Source organism: Ictidomys tridecemlineatus, chromosome 1 (genome assembly GCF_052094955.1).
Source record: "Ictidomys tridecemlineatus isolate mIctTri1 chromosome 1, mIctTri1.hap1, whole genome shotgun sequence".
Taxonomy (NCBI): domain Eukaryota; kingdom Metazoa; phylum Chordata; class Mammalia; order Rodentia; family Sciuridae; genus Ictidomys; species Ictidomys tridecemlineatus.
This window is the reverse complement of record NC_135477.1, coordinates 129,227,580-129,242,668: the sequence shown is the minus strand read 5'-3', so window position 1 is coordinate 129,242,668 and position 15,089 is coordinate 129,227,580. Positions and strand designations below refer to the sequence as shown.

Sequence of the window (15,089 nt, the reverse complement as noted above, 5' to 3'; positions counted from 1 at the left end):
GACTCTCTACCCGGAGGGTCATGTTACTGACCTGAAGTGCAAAAGAAAGCCTGGTGAGTGTCCTTTGAAACGGGACAAGAGGGAATGTACTTAGAACCATGGAGACTCTCCTGGAGGATGCATGTTCTCTGGAATCTAGAAAAAAGGATCGAGGAGGAGGAGGCCTGGCCCAGTGTCTCAGATCCCTCTGATGCTCTGTGTCTGAGGCACTGTAAACACTACTGGGAAGTGTTTTCTTCCTGGTCAAGTGGAAAGGTCACTGAACTGGCCGTAAATCAATGGGTCACTCTGTCTTGGCTTTACCTTGACAATGTGGGTTGACCTCAAGCTCAATTTCTTTAGCAGCTAGTCCAACCCAATAAGGACAGCTCAAGCTCATCCAACATTTCACATTATTTTCAGATTCACACAAGCAGTAGATGTTGATTAAAGAAAAGTATAAAGCATGAATAATCAAAAAGAAAGGAAAAAAAAACCTCAATCTTACAATCCAGACATGAGCAGATGTTTTTTCTATTTTAACCAAAATGGGATTGCAATTGCATATCCTCTTCTGTACCTGATTATTTTCTTTTAACAATAGATTGTCAACATCTTTCCGCATCATTAAATGACACTTGATGTGATTGGATGCCCCTGGGTATTCTCCAGTTGAGGCCAGTCTCTGTATTTCATTTCACCCTCCAAAGACATAGATCCAGTCCCAAAGAGCTGCCAGGAGCTGTGTATTTTACTGGACACTTTGTGGGCCACAGGGGAATGAGTTAAAATGGTCACCATCCAATAAGCACCTGTAGACATCCCACTCATTAGCCATTTCTCTCTATATAACCCCCAGTTATTCCATTCTACTTCTACCCCATGCAGCAAAACAACAGCCAGGCGGGATGCTCCTTGCAAGTTAATTTTTCCTCACTTACCCATTCAGTCCTTTGATAAATGCTGAGCGTTAAATGGTGGGCATTGTTTTGGGGCTGAGGGACTCATCACTGAATAAGAGGAAAAAATATTAGTTTTCATGGGACTTTAATTCTTCACTGCTCACAAGTTCATTGAGAGAAATCCTATTGTTCATTTAACACTCTCCTCTTTTTGGACATGTAGGCCAGTTCCAGTCTCCTACGTCTCCATGGTAAACAATACTGAGGTAATGACATATGTCATAAGTTTCAAAGATCTTGCTTTTCTCGTGATAATATTAAGAGACTTCACTAAAAAGAAGGAATAAAGGCTAAGAAAAACCAAGTCATTTCTTCAAGGTTATATATCTGGTTTCTTTTCTTGGTGGGGAGGGGATGTACCAGGAATTAAACTCAGAGGCACCCACCCACTGAGCCACATCTCCAGCCCTATTTATATTTTATTTAGAGATAGGGTCTCAATTAGTTGCTTAGTGCCTCACTTTTGCTGAGGCTGGCTTTGAACTTGCAATCCTCCTGCCTCAGCCTCCTAAGCCACTGGGATCACAGGTGTATGCCACTGCAACCGGTCTTTATATCTGGTTTCTTGGTGGCAGATAAAAAGCATATTTTCAGGAGGAAAACATAAATCCATGCCACCTTGAAGCTCCTGTCTCTGAATTTCTTTCCCATGACCGTAGCAACTGGAATTTACAGAACACTCTCTATGAGCTACCAACTCCAACAACTTCCAACTCACTTAATCCTCTTGCATTATCATTCCCATTCCACAGGTGAGTACAAGGACAACAAGTGACTAGAAGAAGCCCAGTGAGTCTGGCAACAAAATCCAGGCTCTGAAGAACTCCCCTTCCTTGGCTCATGGCTTTGGGAGTTCCTGACTCCCACCACAGCAACCTTGTCTTACAGTCTTAAAGCCTGCATGAAGGTTTGCTAATGCTTCTGACAAAGACCTTTCCTACACTGGCCAGTTATTTGAGGAAACCATTTTTACCAGAGTACCTTAATAATAAACATCATTCCTTCTCTGTGATATTTTTACATTTTCACAATCTCATATGCTATTGCTCGGTTGATTCTCAAAACAAAACAACCACCACAACAACAAAACTCATCCTTCAAGGCTCAATGGAGCATTTGCTTCTCTGAGAACACCTTCGAACTCCCTCTTCTATTGGCCATATAGGCCACCAGTGCTTTTGGACTGTTTCTGACCCTGAAAATAAAACCAGGTCTTATTCGCTGCCAAGCACCATATCTGGTTCATAACAGGTATTTCATAAAAGTTTGTGAGTGAAGGAGCACATTAGACACTCTGCAGATTCCTGGGTGGGAAATGAAGATTTGAGATTAGGGTTCTTCACTCCAATTCACCACCACACTAATTTTTCCAACACCTTGAGCATTTCAGGTAGTGAGTTCTGTCTGATATATTTTATTGCTAAAAATGGGTGGAAGAGTGGATAGAGGACAGAAAGGAAGGAATAATGGGAGAAAATGAAAGGAGGTAGTGAGAGAGGGAGGAGGGATGGGAAGGTGAACAGTGGATAGAAGCAAGAAGAATGGATGGACAGATGAGTGGATCCAGTGTTGGCTTATCTAGAACCTCCCTTTGGAATCACATGCCCAGAGAGCATCAAGTAGGGGAGTTCTCCTTTCACTGAGATTTTGCATTCTAAGCCTTAACCAATATTTCATATGCTAGATGAACCCAGGGATCATAAAAGTGATTAAGTTTGTGCAGATAGTCAAACTTGATAGTTAGGACTCCCAAACTGAATCTCTAAAGGGCGGTGAAATCGATTTTCATAGAAGCATTTGCTTTCTATTCCATCAAAGAGATAAAGTTATATGAGGCACGGAAGAGCAACAAGGAAACAGAAATCTTGAACAATGCTATAAACCAGCTCGACCTCATAAACATCTCTAGACCACTCCAATTAACCAAAGTAGAACATACATTCTTGTCTAGTGTACACAGGACATTCTCCAGGCTAGACCCTGTGCTAGGCCAGAAGACAAATTTCAGTAAATTTAAAAGGGCTGAAACCATACAAAGTATGTTCCCTGGTAACAATGGAGTGAAATTCAAAATGAATGACAGAAAGAAATTTGGGAGATTCACAAATATGTGGAAATTATTTGTGGAGTTGGAGCATTAGTGTCGGGGAAGGAGTTCAAGTTCACAGAACAGGAAGAACAAGGTGGCTCTCTAAAGGCCCATAGGCGGTCCAGGCACCAGGCACTGCTCAGAATGGCTGCAGGGGTGGTGAGTGGTGCTGGTAAGAGCTGGAGGGGGATCTGCACAGGTGGACTGCAGCCTAAGAGCTGAAGCTTGAGTCGGAAGTGTGGGAGCTGAGGACCTTATCTGAGCACAGAGGAGAGCCGAGCTGATATTCAGATGTATAGGTCAGCATATTCCCTGCCTAAGCTGGCTAGATGATAAGATCTTCTGAAGAGCTGGATGAAATGCAGATGTCCAGATTCAGGGACTGGAAGGTTTGATTCAGTCATTCTGGGAAATGTAGAGGGGAGGTTGGGTAGCAATCCAGGAGCGACAAGCGTGGTTTTGATCTGTGTCCTTCACATCAGGGCTGACAGAGTCCTCTGAGTCCTCTGACGACCGTGTGTCAAGTTTAACACCCTTGAGTTTTGTGGGACTGATAGGTAAACAAAGCATGGCGATATGTTCTGTGGCGTGATATGCAGGAGGATCAATAGGAAAACATCTCCTACCCCAGTGACCCCAATCCCAATGAGCCCAGCCCAACACTCATGGGACTGTGGTCATCTCCTCTCCCTCCAGCCTCGTGTGTGCTGGGGAGAGGCAGCCCTGCCAACTGGTATGAACTTTGGTCCTTATGTTATCACTTTTCCTGAGAAATTTAAAAGTGGCCAAGCAATTCAAAGGTCTTTTATGACCAAGAGGACAAAAGTCAGCTCCAGCCATTAGCCATTGATTACTGCTCACCACACCTTGGGTGAGATCCTTGCTCTAGTTTGACAGAGTGAAACTCCATTCTCAGGATTATTCCAGCAAATACCGGTATGATGTCAAGAGGCCTTATCACATTCCGGTTTGCTCGGAGAGGGAAGTCTTCTAACTTCATACTCATTAGAGGTGTGTACGCTGGAGGGAAAGAGACTCCGTTTCCTGCCCCCAGACAACAGATTTACACTTAAAACAGAATTCTCCTTCTCCTCACAGGAGTGTCAATAGTCATCTGAATCAAGAACTTTAAAGAGATCCAGACCCTTTTGCTGCAGCAATTTCATTTCTGGAAAACTCGTGTAAGGAATGAATTTCAATCTGGACAAAGCTCTAGACAAAGTGGTGGTTCATGTGGCCTTATTTGTGCTAGCAGCAAAATGAAATGTCTATGTTAGCAACGTACGGATTGCTAACGTTTATTGTATCAGATTGTTGGCAAAAGCATTTTACCTGCATTATCTCACTGAATCCTTTCAGGAGTCCCATAAAGTAGATACTGGTGTTATATCCCATTCTACAGATAAGGAAACTAGCACACAGAGAGGTTGACCAAGATCATATAGCTAAAAACACATCAAAGCCAGCAACATGAAAAATAGGTTTCTGTTAAGATGCTTTTAAAAGGATCAAAATTAATGTATGAAATGTCACAAGTAGGTAAAAAAAAAAAAAAAAACTGATTTATTTTTAAAGACTTCAGTGAAATTTTCCAAAATACTATGGAGCTTCTCCTAGGTTGTATGACTTTTGGAGGTACAGTAGATGGAACCCAGGGGCTCTCCACCAATGAGCTACATCTCCAGCTCTTTATGTTTTTTTATTTTGAGAAGATCTCACTAAGATGTGGAGGCTGGCCTTGAACTTGGAATCCTCCTATCTCAGCCTCCCGTGTTGCCACCATGCCTGGCTTTTGTGTGACTTCTTTGGTGGAGAGTGAGATGGGTTATGTCTACTTTTAACAGTAGAAATACAGTAGAAATTCAGAGGGGGGAAATGACCTTTTTGTGTTTGTTTGTTTTATAATGGGAATGCATGCCAGGCACGGTGATACATGCCTATAATCCCAGAAGCCTGAGACAGGAGGATTGCAAGTTCGAGGCTGGCCTCTGCAACTTAGTAAGACTCTCAACAACTTAGTGAGAAACTATATCAAAATTTTAAAAAATTAAAAAAGGGCTGGGGATATAGTGAGTGGTAAAGTACCCCTGGGTTTAATCCTCAGTACCAGATTAATTAATTAATTAAAATAGAAATGGAGAATTGATAATGCAAAAGGATGGTTTGGGGTGGGGGGGGATTCCAGGCAGCAGAAGAGCTACTGGGAGCAGTAAGGGCCTGGCTGGAGCAGCCCCCAAAGACCTTGGCAAGTTCCTGACTGGCCCACTTTCATTGACCTGGTGTCACCTCTGACATGTGCAGGGAATAACAGAGCAGAGAAGCCAAGATGGGGAAAGGTTCCAAATCCCAGATCCTGGGGCAGCCACAGGAGGTCTTCCAATGGCACGGCTGGGCCCAGGAGGCTGGGAGGTTGTGCTTCCCTCATTCCTCTAGGGAGGGGTTGGGCAGTCAAACCTCACGGCATCCACACCAGAGAGGGTGGCTCAGGAGCTGGCCCACTTCTCTACCTCCATCTGGCTCCCCCCACCTGTCCAACCCCTTCTTTAACATGGACAAATAATGTTTGCTCAACCCAACATAAACCATGAATAACAATATCTTTTGAAAATTTTATTTTTATTGGACTATAATATATTATCAAAGTGAAAACACAGTGTTTGCTAAATAAACAGAGCTTCAAAATAGCCCCTGCACCCCCAGCAGAAATCTGAAAGCCCCCTGCCCTTGTCCCGCCCTGCCTCTGCCCAGGGAGTCCTGAGGGCTGGACCTGGCAGGCCGCACAGGGCCCGTGAGGGCAGCGGGACAGGCAGGGCCCAGGGTCTGTGCCAAGGAGGCTGCAGAGAGCAGGGCCAGAGGGGACTCCATGAAGGTCAAGGTCAGGCTAGCACTGCTTTACCAGCTGCTCCAAACTCCTAGCTTTATGTTTAAAGCTCCGTTAATCATGGACCTTTTCCAACATAAAATAATAGACACATTATAGAAAATTTATTTCTGTGATGCCTGTATTTATTTTAAAATACTTTTTCTAATAAATATCTTTTCCATTTGAACGTAAGCTGGAAGGAACATTCTGTTTTTACTTTAAACACTTCTGGTTGTTCCAGTGTGCTAAGAAATATTTGCTGTTTTTACCTGTCAAGTAATGTCAATTGTTATAAAAATGTGCTAAATACAAAACAGGACAGAAACCAAAAAAAAAAAGTAATATATTTCCCTTAAATATCTTTGATCTTATGATTCAGAAACTTGTTTTACAGGAAAAAAATATATCCCTTGGAAAGTACTAAATTCGTACTACCAAGTCAAAAGGCAGAGAGATGGTTTATACAGGGAAAAGTCTATTTCTCTCCCTCTCTGTTTCCCAACTACCCAGCTGCCTTCCTTGGTAAAAAAAATTCTTGCTAGTTTTTACTCATTTTGACAGAGTCTCTTTGCATCTGCAAACATATGTGTGTGCCCCCTTTAGTGATTTTTGTGTGTGTGTGTGTGTGTGTGTGTGTGTGGTGTGCATCACACTTAATTGTGGTACTCTGTCTTAAATTTTGTTTTTACACAATATGCCTTGAGAATCTTCCATGGACACACAAAAAATTCTGTTGGCTGGTGACCCCATCCTTGGCCTGAAGGCCCTATCTAGAAACCCTCTCTCCTCCATCCTGATGCAAACCTGGGTACATCTCCAAGTGGAGGAGAGAAGAGGGGATGAGATCAGGGATTTCCCTCCCTTTCTTCCATTCCTTTCTTCTGTCTTTTCCTTCTTGATTTCTAAAATAAAACTGGCTTATTGTGTTTTTTCACTCTTATTATTAATGAAAAAGATGCTTATTATAAAGTTTTCAGGTAGTACAAAGAGAAAAAAGGAGAGAGTAAAAAGTCACAACTACTGTTTACCCCCAAATAGTTGCTAACAGTTTATAGTTTGTTGTTCCAGTCATTTTTCTGGAATATCCACATTTTTTTTCACCATTTTTGGGGGAGGGTACCAGGGATTGAATTCAGGTGCACTCAACCTCTGAGCCACATCCCCAACCCTATTTTGTATTTTATTTAGAGACAGAGTCTCATCGAGTTGCCTAGAGCCTCGCTGTGGCTGAGGCTGGCTTTGAACTTGAGATTCTCCTGCCTCAGCCTCCTGAGTCTCTGGGATGACAGGCGTGCACCATCATGTCCAACTTTTTTCCCCTTTTTAAAGTACAATTCAGGGCTGGGGATGTGGCTCAAGTGGTAGTATGCTCACCTGGCATGCATGTGGCTCGGGGTTGAATCCTCAGCACCACATACAAACAAAGATGTTATGTCTGTTGAAAAAAACTAAAAAAAATAAATAAATATTGAAATCTCTCTCTCTCTCAAAAATAAATAAATAAATAAAGTGTGCAATTCAGTGGCATTCAGTACATTCACAGTATCATACAACTGTCACCACCATCTATTCTAGAACATTTTCATCACCCGAGAAGGAAACCCCATGAGTCACTCTTTTTCTTCCATCCCAGCCCCTGGCAACCACTGATTGCAACCACTAATCTCTCCATGGATTGTGTATACAGGGCTTCTCATATAAATGCAGCAGGCAATATGTGGCCTTTTATGTCTTCTTTCACTTCGCCTAATGTTTTCAAGGGTGATCCATGTTATAGCACCACAGCACTTCATTCCCTTTTCTAGCCAAACAATGTTCCATAATATGGATATGCCACATTTTACATATCCATTCATCATTTGAGGGACATGTGGATTATCTCCACCTTTTAACTGTTGTGAAAAGTGCTGCTGTTAACATGTATGTATGCATTTTTATTTAAACACCTGTTTTTAATTCTTTGGGGCTTATAGATAGAGTGGGATTGCAGGGCCGTTCTGTGGTTAGCTTATTGAGGAAACACCAACTGTTCTCAGTGTGGCTGTGCTCCCACCACCAGTGTACGAGGCTTCCAATTTCTCACCATCCTTACCAACACTTGCTATTTTCCCTTCTTGTGTTTGTTTGTATCATTCCGACCGCCATCCTAGTGAGTATGAAGTAGCATCTTATTGTGGCTTTGAATTGCATTTCCCTAATGGCTAATGGCATTCAGCATCTTCTCGTGCATTTGTTGACCATTTGTATAAATTCTTTGGAGAAATATTTATTCATGGCCTCTGCTTGCTCTTCCCCACCCCCAACTCCAGTTTTGGTGATTGAACCCAGGGCCACACACATACAATCCAAACCCTTTACCACTGAGGTACACACCCAGCCCTTTATTTTCTTTATAATTTTATTAGTAGTATATTATTTGTACTGGGGATTGAACCCAGTGGTGCTTTACCACTGAACTTTATCCCTAGTCCTTTTTATTTTGAGACAGGTTCTTGCTAAGAATCTCACTAAGCTGCTGACGCTGACCTCAAATTTTTGACCCTCCTGTCTTTGGGATTATAGGCACATGACACCATGCCTGGCGTATTTTCAATTTTGATGAAGCCCAATTTATCAATTTTTGTTGCTATTGCTCCTTTTTCTTTTGGTCTAAGAAACTGTTGCCAAATTGAAGATTATGAAGATTTGTCTCCTAAAAGCTTCATAGCTTTAGGTATTATAGTATTATATTTAGGTCTTTATTCATTTTGAATTAGTTTTTGCACATGGTGTGATGTAAGGTCCAGCTTTATCCTTTGGTATGTACATATCCAGTTGTTCTAGCACTATTTTTTTTTTTTAAAGAGAAAGTGAGGCGGGGGGGACAGAGAGAGAGAGAGAATTTTAACATTTATTTATTTTTTCTTAGTTCTCGGCGGACACAACATCTTTGTTGGTATGTGGTGCTGCTGAGGATCGAACCTGGGCCGCACGCATGCTAGGCGAGCGCGCTACCGCTTGAGCCACATCCCCAGCCCCCTAGCACTATTTCTTGAAGAAGCTGTTCCTTCCCCCATTGAATGATCTTGGTAAGCTGGTTGAAAATCAATTGACCATCATTGTGTAAGTATATTTCTTTTTTTTTTTTTTTTTTTAAGGTTTTTATTGCTTTGCTGTAAAGGAGAAACACAGGGCACCTTTAATTCTGTCCATCAGTAGGAACAGGTATTTTCTTTCTGGGTTTTTTTTTTTTGGTCTTTGTTTGTTTGTTTGTTTGTTTGTTTTTGGCAGGGCTGGGGATTGAACCCAGGGCTTTTTACATGGGAGATAAACACTCTACCAACTGAGCTATATCCCCAGCCCGTGTATGTATATTTCTGGCCTCTTAATTTGATTCCTTTCATCTATGTGTGACTATCCTTATACCAGAACCACATGATTTTGATTATATATCTTTGTAGTAATCTTTGAAATTGAGAAGTGTGAGTTTTCATGGCTTGGTCTTCTTTTTCAAAACAGTGTTGGCTTTTTGAGATCCCTCACAATTCCAAACGAACTTCATAATCAGTGTTATCTACTTTGGCAAAATGGCAACTGTGAAACATAGGGATTTTGATAGAGTTTATATTCAATCTGCAGATTATTTGAAGGAGTTTTGCTATCTTAACAAAATAAGTCTCCTAGCCCTTGGATAAGCAATGTCTATTAAGGTCTCAGTTCACTAACTTTTTTAACCTTGTACATGCGAGGCTCAACATTTTTTTTTTTTTTTTTAGTGTTAATAAACAGGGCCTGCATCTCCTTGGTTAAATTTATTCCTAAAGCCAATGTGATGGTGCACTCCTGTAATCCCAGCAATTTGGGAGATCTAGGAACCGAGGAAAGAGGATCTCAGATTCAAGGCCAGCCTAGCAACTTCATGAAGTCCTAAGCAAGACTTAGCAAGAATATCTCTCAAAATAAAAAACAAAAGGGCTGGGGATATAGCTCAGTGGCTAAGCACTCCTAGGTCAAATCCCTAGTATAATCAATCAATCAATCAATTTGTTCCTGAGTGTTTTGTTCTGTATAGTACCGTTACCCACAATTTATTTTATCTTATTTATTTATTTACTTACCTATTTTTGGTGCAGGGGCTGAAACCCAGGGCCTTGTGCATGCTGAGCAAAAGTTCTATCACTGAACTATACCAACGTATACACAACTTTTTAAACCAACTTTTTTTTTAAAAAAAAAAAAAAACATCATGCGCATCTCTTCATGTTAGTAATATAGAGATCAAAAATTATTTTATGTCACTTACTGAATATACTACAATTTGTTTCAACAATCTCTTATTATTAACTATATTGGTCATTTCAAATTTTTAACTATCAGAAAGAAGGATGCAATGAGCTTCTTTGTAATGTACATCTTTGTGCACTTATCCAATTATTTCCTTTGGATAAATTCCCAGAAGCTAACTTATTAGGTCAAAGGAGAGGCATACTTTTAAAGCTTTGATGAATGTTGCCAAATTTTCCTCCAAAAATATTAGACCAACACCCACTCTGAACAGCAGGGATGTTCAAATTGCTTTTCCCCAATGTCACTTCCAGGGGAGAAAACAGGGGCCCTGACATGCTCCGTCACTGGGCAGAAATTTTGAACAGGATGGCAACAGTCCTCAGTCAATAGAGATGTCTTCCTCTTAGACCAGGAAGGGCCCTTCACAAACCTTTGTGGGAATTTTTATTGCAATGAAATTTGAGATTTTGGTCTGTTTCTCCCTCTAGACTACAAGCTACATGTGGCCAGAGACTGCCTAGCTTGTTCACCATGTGGGCCCAGAGTCTTTAAAGTGCCTGGCACAGAGAAAGTCCTCAGAAAATGTAAATTATCACTAGGATGGGGGTCAAGGCAGCTTACCCTAAGCCCAAATTCCACAAGGATGGCAATAGCATGTTTCCCTTTTGTGTCTCCAGTGCTAGCACAGATTTTGGCATACAGCTGCTCGGGATTTGTTGTTGACTGAATAAATGAAAGCAGCTGGCTTTAGAGAGTCACTGGTGGTAAGAGATCTGAAAACTCCTGAATCCTTGTTGTTTCTGCCTGCTACACCCCCTTAGTTATTTACTTTTGGGGGGAGGGTACTGAACTAGAGTTGGCAGGTGGTGGGGTGTGGCAGGAAGTGTGAGGGGCCAATGGTGAATTTCATTCATTATGTATTTAGTGAGCATCTACTGTATGTCAGGCTTTGGGCTAAAGGCTTGCTTAGATTAGGAAGAGCATTTGGGACAGGAGTCCAGAGGGTCTTGAATGCTATTCTACTGTTTTTCCAATAAAACACAATTGAGATCAAAATGTGGTGGTGGACACCTTACCACATCCCTGAGCTACATCTCCAGCCTTTTATATTTTTATTTTTTATTTTTATTTTTATTTTGAGATGGGGTCTCACTAAGGTGCTTAGGATCTTAATAAGTTGCTGAGGCTGGCCTCAAACTTGTAATCCTCCTGCCTCAGCCTCCTGATTAGCTGAGATTACAGGCATGTGCCATCACATTGAGCTCTGTTACTTTTATTCTAATGTTTGCTGCACCTTTCAATATTCATGCTCCTTTGGTTTCTGTGCTTCAATAAACAACTATATTTCTGCTTGAAGTATGGAACATCACCTGTCAGTAGTTGCAAGTCCCCTCTAACACTCTCAAATGATTTTCCAGTGGTGAGGACCAGGAAGGGAATTTCCCCGTGCGTGCTCAGCTCTGGCTCATCTGTGTCCCCTTCCCTTGGATGCTGTCCTGTGGGCTGGAGTCAGCATGAAAGCTATTTTTGACTAAGTGGCTACCTAATCTTACATAACCCTCAGTGATTCAGGCCAAGGTCATTCGACTTAGTGCATGAAAGACACTTCAGACGCCAGTGATCACCCTTCCCCAGAGTCCCTCTAGAGACCCAGAGCTGGGAGGGCAGCACTCAAGATGATGGCTCTAGGCCTGCACTGCAAAGCCCAGCTAGGACGGTGGTAACACAGTGCGCCTGTGCAACAGCCCCTGTGAGAGTCACCCAAAGGGCTTCTTCTCCAATTTTTCTGGAACTTCAGTAGAATTATGAACTCAGGAATTAGGGTGTCAGAACACTTGCTCCACTTCTTCTTTCCCGAGACACGTGTCCTGGCCATGTTCAGGGTCCCTGAGTAAGGAAGACATGGATTCCTCCTATGGAGGAGCAATTAAAACCCGCATTTTGATTCAATTTTGTTTTATTGGAAAAACAGTAGAATAGCATTCAAGACTCTCTGACTCCTGTCCCAAATGCTCTTCCTAATCTAAGCAAGCCCTTAGCCCAAAGCCTAACATATAGTAAATGCTCACTAAATACACAATGAAAGAAATACACCATTGGCCCCTCACATTTCCCGCCACACCCCGCCACCTGCCAACTCCAGAGCCTGCTGGTGAACCCAATGTATGCTCTAAGTGCGTGCCCAGTTCAAACCCTGATATCTCAAGACTATCTTTCCAGATCCCCCTAAATAGAACTGGTTGTCCCTTGGTCTATATGTTCCTAACACATTGCTCCCACTTCTGCCCTGAGCTGGTTAACATATGGGCTAACCAGTGTATACTCATCTCTCTTCCACCAGACCAAGAACTTCTGGAGGGCAGGAAATGGCCCTTAGTGGTCACTGTGTCTCCAGCACAGATCATCTCCCATCACTTCCTGGGCCCCGGTGAATATCCACTTATTGGCTTAGACACATGCCTGGATGACTGGCAAGGAGAACCAGGGCTGCAGCTCACAGCATTCCGTGCATTTCGAATCCAACAGGAGCCGACAGAGGAAGAGACACATGGCCGGCGGCTCGAGTGCACATTCCCAAGCCACAGCCAACACAGCACCTCTCTTTCAAAAAAGTAATCTCGCTAATAATTGGTATTCATTATCGAGAACACAACCCAGCTGCAGGAAAGCCACTTTAAACATTTTAGAATTGTCTTAGAGCTTTGCCACTGTGTACCCCTGACTCCTATCTTTACTGAAACGGTGCCTGTCAACAAGTAGGAGGCAAAGGAGTGTATCAGCCCTGCTCTGTTTCTTGGGTACCTATCTTCCCCTTCTCTGTTTAATTCAGGGGCTCCCAGATTAAGTCAAAGATACCTGCTCCCTGGTCTTGGTATCTTTGGACCAGGGGCAGGTCTTGACCCAAGCTAAATGAATCACAGCCCCCAGCGGCACCTCCCATAACTGACTTGAGGTACTTGACTTGAGGTGGCCAAATAGTCCTTGCTTGGGATTTCTGGATTTGGGGTTAGAGAAAGTTTCAGGTAGACTGTTTCCTGGGTCCCCAACCTTGTTAACACTATCTGGACTGAGCTAGGAAGTGAGGCAAACACAGTGGATGGAGAGGGGGTCCATCTTGGATTCTAGTTGTTCTTTAGCTTTGGTCATACTGTGGTCCTTCCCCATGCTACTGAGCAGCTGCTAACACACACACAGTGTGTCACAGGTAAAAGTTCATGAATATAATAACATGCACATCACTTTTTTTTTTTTTTTGGTACCAGAGATTAAATTCAGGGGCACTCATCCACTGAGCCACATCCCAGCCCTGTTTAGTATTTTATTTAGAGACAGGGTCTCACTGATTTGCTTAGCACCTCCCTGTTGCCGAGGCTGGTTTTGAACTCTCCATCCTCCTGCCTCAGCCTCCAGAGCCGCCGGGACTACAGGCATGTGCCACTGCACGTGGCAGCACATAACCTTTAAAGGTAACAGGGTGTTGCCTGGATTTCCACTTTTGGCTAATCACCTGTGGATGGATATCTTGATTGTTTTTTTTTTTTTTCCACTGTGATGAGCAATGCTGCGATAAACATTCTCATAAATTCAGTTTTGCTCCCATGAATTATTTTATTAGAAAGGATTTGGGGGGGTTCAGTTTGCTATGGCAAAGGGTGTTCAAGGACTGCTTCATTGCTTGCCCTGTGCCTAGTGCCTCTTTCAGGGTCATTGGACACCTTCACGGATTATACTATAACAGACTGAGTTGACCCAATGTTTGACCCTTGTTTGTCCTTTGGGAAGAGGGTCCAGGCTTTGGGTGCAATCTGCCCATAAACTGTGCCCAAACATTCTGTTGAAAAAGTAGGTGTGGGGTCAGCTATGGTCATGAGAATGTCCAGGGGATTTGGAGAGCACAAGGACAAGTCCCTGAGTGCACAGTGGACCATGGGTCTTGCTGGGCCTGGGGGTGTGGACAAAGGAATGCCCAGCTTCAGGGTCACTGTTTGGATCCCTAGGGGTTAGCCCTCAAGGCAAGGGAAGAACATGGCTCTGAGGACACACGTGGCATGCAATAGCAGGGCACAGGGCACAGTCCTCGGCCTGGGAGATCAGGGGACAAATCGGTCAAACCCTCCCCTTCCTGGCCACCCCCCACATTGTGACTTCTGTGCTAGTGCTGGGTGGCAGTAGGGGACAAGGCACTGGAGCTCCCAGATCATCTGCAAAGACTGATGCTGTAAGGAGAGCGAAGGTTCACGCCGGGACAGAGCTGGTGACTTGGGTGAACAGGCAGCAGCCCATCCTGCTCAGGGAGTGTGAAACCTTCCTGGGAAACACTGGCTTTGATCTGAGACTTGAAGAATGTGCACTGGTAAGTCCAATGAAGAGTGAACAGTGGCCCAGACACAGGACGAAGCCTGCTACAGGCTGGAAATAAGACAGAACCCTAACCCTTCAGCAGAAAGCCCTGCCTGATTTAAATCAAAAGAACCCATTAGAAGACCGAGGAGCAGCAGGCACAGCAGTGCCCATCTGTAATCCCAGTGACTCTGGAGGGTGAGGCCGAAGGATCACAAGTTTGAGTGAGATCCTGTCTCAAAATTAAAAATAAAAACTGGGTGTAGTGGCCCACACCCTTCATCCTACTGACTCCCGAGACTGAGGCGGAAGGATTATAAATTCAAGTTTTGTCTCAGCCATTTAGTGAGGCCTAAGCAACTTAGCCAGACCCTGTCTCAAAAAATAAAGAGCTGGGTATATGGCTCAGTGGCAGAGCATCCCTGGGGTTCCCAGTAACACCCGCCCCCCACACACAAAAAGTGACAAATGCTCCCACCAGGCCTGGGGGCTCATGCTAAAGATTCTCATCTGGGAGGAATGGGGAGCCTTGGAGGATTGTAGAAAGAGAGAGGTATGATCTCTGTTCTCCAGGGGCAGGTATGAATAG

The 15,089-nt window shown here is 43.3% G+C and overlaps 1 non-coding gene across 1 annotated transcript; it reads right to left on the bottom strand.

The window, feature by feature from the left end:
• Nucleotides 1-9,157: 9,157 nt before the first annotated feature.
• Nucleotides 9,158-9,234, bottom strand: Trnag-ccc (transfer RNA glycine (anticodon CCC)). The gene has a single exon. It is a non-coding gene; the product is annotated as a tRNA-Gly (tRNA).
• Between the last annotated feature and the right edge of the window lie 5,855 nt (nt 9,235-15,089).